Genomic DNA, 7436 nt, shown 5'->3' on the forward strand with positions numbered 1-7436 from the left:
GAAATTAAATAATCCACCCAATATTAGAGGCAGAGCTAGTATTCAGATCTTCATTCTTCTAAATCCAAATTTTATTCTCTTTCAACCACTTCAAAGATATCAGGGAAAGCCAGAATTTCATCAAAACCTTTCTTGTTTTACAGACACTGAAAAATTTTCCATAATAATGACATACTTCTATAATGTTCCTGAGTGTAGAAGTAGCTTCTTCTCAGAAAGCTATGTGGACTTCTAATATCTAGGATGGTATGGAATATAAAATAAAAAGACATTACTTGCCAATACTCTCTTGGCACACCCTTGATATACCTAATAATTAAATTATATTGAATTTCTTGTTCTGTGAGAGAAGCTGCCAGGGACTATAATAATTAATTGTACACTCTTTAAACTGATGTGAAAATTTTGCAGTGTTCTCAAATGGTCACAACAACATTATAAAATAAAAGTTTAGTGTTCTTATTTTACAGAAAAGATGGAGGACCAGAAAGATTACATGATTAGATCACAGAAAATGTAAGTCAGCATTGGGCCCAAATACTCTTGTTTCACATCCTTTGATCTTTACATTGTACAGAATTCCTTAGGGCTGGTACTTGATTATGATTTGGAATATAAAAATAGTTTTGATTGTATGCCAAAGGAAATGGCACTTCATCAGATTAACAATTATCAATAGCAATTAGATGCAGGATTTTTTTCAAAAGCACATAGTAAAATATATTTGTAAAACAATTTCACTTTTAGGAAATTGACTTTATGCTTAATTCCTTGAATCTCTGGATTCATCTTAGAAAACTGGTTTAGGAGATTATTTTTAAGGGATACAAATATTTAAAAAAACATGAATCATTATTCTGCATTTGACCAAGGAAAATACTTCTCAGCTAAGCAATTTACCTAACTATAAGACTTCATTGCAAATTAATTTTGATTCTTTTCAAAAATGAAATCTGCTACCAAAATATGAATGTATGTATATGTCATAGATGTGTTTATAGTCTCCTCTTTTGTCAGAAAGATCAAGCCTCCTACTACATGGGTACCATATGTTTTATGGAAGAAGTCAATGGGCTTCATGATGAAATGATATTTAGCAAGCATATGGTGGTTATGAAAATGTGATGGAGAGTAAGACCACTAGCTTCAGGATCAGGAGACATGAGTTATATTTCACACTATGCCATCATCTTCTTTAACCTTAAACAGCTTTCCCTATTTCTACAAGTAGTTTACCTAGGTAAATTGCAGTGTGTTTCCAAATTCTGTGATTCTGCCTAAGCCAATGTGTCTATTACCATAAATATTGTTATATTTGCTTCTATTTCAATTCTTATTAAATCTGGTAGATTTACGAGACCATAGTCCACATTCCAAAGCATTTTTATTCCTGATAAACAACTTAGGAGATACCCTACTGGGATGAAAGGATTTGGATTGGACTAAGACTGTATAAGCTCTGCTCTTGAGTGCTTTGCTACTCTGAAAACATTGCACTACCTATTGAAATGAATGAAACTGCCATAAGAACACTTTGGCAGGTACCTGATTTTTTTGTGAAATTAGTCCCTGAACCTATCAAATGTCCAACCACACTTCAACTAGTTTCTGATTAACTATGATAACATCCATATACAATTTCTCCTGCTTTCATTCTCATTTTCCCTTCAAGTTTTAGAATCTGTGTTGCTGATTCTCCAGGTTTTTAAACCATTCTGTCCTTGGATTTGTATTCTGTAAACAGACTTTCCTGATATAGCTCCAGGAGCTCCTCTTTTGAAAATCAAAGACATGAACAACCTTAACTCTTTTAGACCTAACCCTTCTCTATTTCCATTTTGTGCTTCTCTAGGGCTTGGGGAGCAAGCACCTAGACAGGTGTCAGGTTCTACAGCAATCTCTACCCAGCACTGTTTCTATTTAATTTAAGTAGAGGCTGAATGACCACTCAATGGGCCATTGTGAATGGATTTCAATCTTTTGTGAGGTTGGGAATGATAACTTCTCTGTACATGCTAATTCTGATCTGACTCTAGCTTTCATTACAGGGTTGTTAGAGGAGTTCAAGATGTTTTCATGATGACACTTCAGCAAAATCTGTATCCATTATTGTTCTTAGATAGTTTCAAATCCTCATGCAGACTGTTCTTGGCATCTGCCGTCACAAATATCATTACATCACTATAATATTGGAGAGTCCAGTCAATGTAGGTTTAGTCATATGATTTCAATTTTCTTAAATTCTTTTCCTTCATGACACATGCTGCTCACAGTGACCACATTCTTTGGAGTCAATACAGAATTATGTACAATTTATTTTTCTTCTTATTAATGAGACCATATTTGAACATGGTGTGTGAGTACGGTTCTATATAGGAATATTTCTGTGTTGATTTGAATTACATTTATTTACAAAATAATTTCAAACATCAGTATTTATTTTTTAGTAGATAATTGTAATGGGCCTTAGAGTTGGTGTCAACATAAACATTTCATGCCACTTTATTTGGGAAAGAATAACTTAAATATAAGAGTGCTGGGGCACAATGGTTCCCTAGTGGCGCAGTGGTTAACAGCCCATCTGACAATGCAGGAGACATGGGTTCGATCCCTGGCCCAAGAAGATCCCACATGTCACAGAACAACTAAGCCCATGAGCCACAACTACTGAGCCCATAAAAATGCTGGTCCAGAATTTTGTGGCCTGGTCTCCTGTTTCTCTTAGCAAATGGCATTCTTATTCCCTCTCTTATATTTCCATGTTATAAGTTGTGAATATTATTGCCTATTTTTCCTATTCCATATGGATATTATATAATGAAATTTAAGTGACTGGAATAAATGTATTTTATCCTCTACAGGTATAATTGATTAATGGAATTATTTTCATCATCATCATGGTACTCTAATTCCAGATTTGGTACAAGAAAGAACTACTTTGGAGAAGTATCATAAACTCCACCTGGTGTGAAGTGCCAATTTTATAATAGGGTTCACAATTATCATTTAATGTATATTTCAAAATGATATTTTAAAATTGTGATTTGCATAAATAAAGAAACAAATTGTTACAATAAAATTTAAATATCAGATAGTTGCCCACCTAAATGTTTAATTTAACCAATACTAAGTATTCAGACACCATAATAAGCTCATATGTTTTCAAATACGTAAATTCATCAGTGGTCAACTGTTTTTTCCTTTGTTGTTTTTTGTTTCCTTTTGTTTTCTCTTGTCATACTGTTTTGTCTTCATGTAGACTCTAGGAAGAATTCAAAATGAAAAATGAGTGCTCTGAAATTTCTCCTCTGCTGTTAACATACATGAAATACTTGGTTTCTTGGTAAGGTCTCTTAATGATGGTGAAATACCCCTGAGGTCCAATTAGCCACAGCTAAGAAACTTTACAGAATTTGCCTGCAAACAGTATATGTGGCAGTACTTTTAAGGTTCATCCAAAGGTACCATTTATAAATCAACAAAGACGCTTATGGTTAAACCATTTGGCAATTTTAAATTTTATAACTTTCTTTCTTGGTGAACTAACAGGTGCCTGGGGCCTGGCTGTGGACCTAAGTCAGATATGTTCATTGGTGATAGGTTTTTTTCGTGTTGTTTTTTTTTTTTCTTTTTCTAGGAGATAATGAACTCTATATCATAGACTCTCAGGTTTAAATGGATTTTAAAAATCATATTACCAACCCTCATCCTCACCTATCTGACATTAAATCATATCTTTTTCAGCATATAGAACATCAAGAAAGATGGACTCATGTACAATATTACCAATTTAGAAGTAGAAATATTTTGGGGTCCTTTTTCCCAATTGATATATATTTAAATTAGTAAGAAGGAGAATAAAATTAGTTAGAATTAAATTAGAATAATTATTTACTTCAAATTTTCATCCAAAATGTCTCCACTTTATATTACAGCTTAAGAATGTTCCTGTGATACTGCACAACTTTCAAAAACATCTCTGTTAAAATCTACACATTATTCGAGAGATGCACTATATTTCAATTACCCATTTCTCCAATGTTGAACATTCCATACCATTTCTAAGTTTCCTCAGCACTTAATAATTGTGTTGAACATATTTGTAAATAATAATTTTTCTCCTTTAAAAATATTTTTCATTAGGCTTTATTTCTAGAAAGAGTATTGTGGAGGCAAAGAAGATGAAAAAGTAATTTCTATTTCTTCAAGTTATTTCTAAAATACTTTATTAATTATATCTAGTTATCAATTTATGTACACTATACCCTTTTCGAATATATTGGGGGATCCACCCTCAGAATAAGAAAACACAGTGAAGCTGCCGTACTTTGTTTCCTCATAGCTACAATACTCATTTTTAAATTAATTTTATTGGAGTACAGTTGATTTACAATGTTGTGTTCATTTTGGATAATTAAAAAAATAGGGCTTCCTAGGTGGCGCAGTGGTTAAGAATCCGCCTGCCAATGCAGAGGTCATGGGTTCGATCCCAGCTCCAGGAAGATCCCACATGCCACGGAGCAACTAAGCCCGTGTGCCAAAAAATAAAAAAAAATAAAATAAAATGAAAAAAAAATTGTAAAAAAATAAAAAAATAAAGCTCTTTATCCATTTATCTTTGAAAGGAAAGACATACTTTTGCAGAATACATTTTATTATATTTTTTTCTTCTCTTTTCTTTGAGAAATTTATGTCCCCAAATTTCTAATTCTCTTAGTAATGCAGAATCATTTAATCAGCAGTAATGGATGGGGAATGTTACAGAAATATGGGAGTAGAAGGCATGAGAATGCATGTAGCAAAAATATAAAGGAGTGGGGATATTATTCCTCTCATGGATGAATGACTTGCTGCTGTTTGGTAATAACATTTCAATTATTAAGGTCATTTGACTGGGAGAGACTTCATGAATTTTTGTGAATAGATATATACTCATGTAAGTAGTAAGTGTCCAACAACTGTTGAATGAGTGAAATTGAAATAGGTACTTATCATAAGTAATAGATTTTATATGTCTCTGTTAGTCTGTGTATATATGTATGCATGTATAATACATTATCTATCTCTCTTATCTTACCTAGCAGACTATTATTTTCTGTTCTCCACATCAAATTCTTATCTTTAGAGCTTTGAAAATAAGGATTTCCTCTGCTTGAAAGATCTTTGTTTACTGAAAACCTGTGGAAGAGTTTTGTTGTCATTGCTGTTGTTTATTTGTCATTTTTACCTAAGTCTCTAGAAGCTGTAAATTCACTGAATATGACTATGTTACATTTTATATGGAACAGAATTTTGAAGAATAAAAAGTATTGCTTAACAAGACTATAAATATCTTGAAAGTAAGAAGACATGGTAACATACTTTTTCCTAGAGTAGATTAAATAGTTTCATACTTACCACGTAAGATGTGTCAGAAACTATTAAACTGGAGTGCAGCTTCCTTTCATATGCTTATTTATGTTTCTTCTAAAGTAGAGAGTAATGATGAACAGAGCAGGAGAAAAAGAACACTTGAATTTCTCCTAGATTTATGGGCTTGGGATCAGGCATATAATTATCTACGGTGAATGGTGATGCACCTAGCATTTGCTCATCAACTGATAGGTTTAAAACACTGCAGATATCGTGCCATGCATTATGGTAAGTAAGGAAACACAGCTGAATAACTAATGTGCTCTGGCTGGTACCAGGTAAAGTGTGTCACCAGTGACATATACATATTTGCCTAAACCTCCTACTTATAATAAATATTTATTGACCATGCCTTTCTTTTCACAGTTAGAGATGAGCATTCAGGGGTAAAATCTCATGGAAGACAAAATAACTCTTACCTCTGCTAGGCACCTCTCAGCTTACAAGATATATTTTAGAAAAACATTTTCCATCCTCACAGACACTGATGAGGGCTCAGAAGCATGGGAAACTGAGATGACTTAGCAGACTCACATGAAATCGGAACCAGGAGGAGAATCCAGATCCCATGAAGATAATCCAGTGCTTTCTCAGTCTATTACACATCAAATTGTCCTATAGATATTTTACAGGTCACAAGCACTAGGTGCCTGAAGAGATGGGAAGCTTCATGGCAGATGTAAGAAACAATTGAGACAAGTACTGGGGCAAAAGTGTAAAGACATCCTCTGAAGTTCAGATGATTACTGTATTTTTGTTCTAAGAAATTTACAGCAAAATTCTTTCATGATTTATTGGTATTATTTTTTACTAATCTATAGGTAATTCCGGCCTCAAGAAGGTGTTCCTTGCTGAATGGAGCTCCTCAGCCCTCCCAACAATGTGACTGAATTTGTTCTCTTGGGACTTACACAGAGCTCACACTTGCAGAAAATACTCTTCATTGTCTTTTTGTTCATTTTCCTATTTACTCTTCTGGCCAATCTGCTCATTGTCATTACCATCTCCCTCAGCCCCACACTTTCTGCTCCCATGTACTTCTTTCTCACTCACTTGTCCATCATAGATGGCTGCTTCACCTCTGTGACCACACCCAAAATGATCAATGACCTGCTGTACCACAGTAAAACTATCTCTTGGCATGGCTGCCTGACTCAGCTCTTTTTGGAGCACTTCCTGGGAGGATCAGAGATCATCCTTCTCATTGTCATGGCCTATGACCACTATGTGGCCATCTGCAAGCCTCTGCACTACACGACCATCATGCGACAGGGGCTCTGCCATCTCCTGGTGGTGGTGGTCTGGATTGGGGGGATCCTTCATGCAACCCTGCAGATTCTTTTCACAATGGACTTGACCTTCTGTGGTCCCAATGTCATTGACCATTTCATGTGTGATTTCTTCTCACTGTTGGAACTTGCCTGCAGTGACACTTACAGGCTTGGAAAGGTGGTGGCAGCTAACACTGGGGGCATGTGCTTGCTCATTTTTACAATGCTACTTATTTCCTACACAGTAATCCTGAACTCCCTGAAATCCCATAGCTCCGAAGGACAACACAAAGCCCTCTCTACATGTGGATCCCACTTTACAGTAGTGGTGCTCTTTTTTTGTGCCATGTATATTCACCCACATGCGTTCTGTGACTACTTACCCTGCAGACAAGTTGGTGAGTGTGTTCTTTGCAATGCTCACTCCCATGTTAAATCCTGTCATTTACACAGTGAGAAACACAGAGGTGAAAAATGCCATGAGGAGTCTGTTGACGAGGAGAGTAACTTAGGCTGTTCACAATGCCAAGAAGAGGATGATTTATGTACATAGGGAGGATTGTAACTGTTGTAAATTGTGATAGAAGGTGAGAAATTTTGGACATCATTGACAGAAAAAAAAGGCCCGGCCCAGAAACTAATATTTATTGACTATTTTATATTGCCTAAACATATTTTAGACATTTCTATAACTTTTAATGTACTTTCTCACGTCTTCAATGTTCCTGTTTACAAATTCAGAATAGACAATGG

The 7436-nt window shown here is 34.9% G+C and overlaps 1 pseudogene; it reads left to right on the forward strand.

Moving 5' to 3' along the window:
- Positions 1-6267: 6267 nt before the first annotated feature.
- On the forward strand, positions 6268-7195 carry LOC130848023 (olfactory receptor 140-like; annotated as a pseudogene).
- The last annotated feature ends 241 nt before the right edge of the window (positions 7196-7436 follow it).

Source organism: Hippopotamus amphibius, chromosome 3, assembly GCF_030028045.1.
Source record: "Hippopotamus amphibius kiboko isolate mHipAmp2 chromosome 3, mHipAmp2.hap2, whole genome shotgun sequence".
Taxonomy (NCBI): Eukaryota; Metazoa; Chordata; class Mammalia; order Artiodactyla; family Hippopotamidae; genus Hippopotamus; species Hippopotamus amphibius.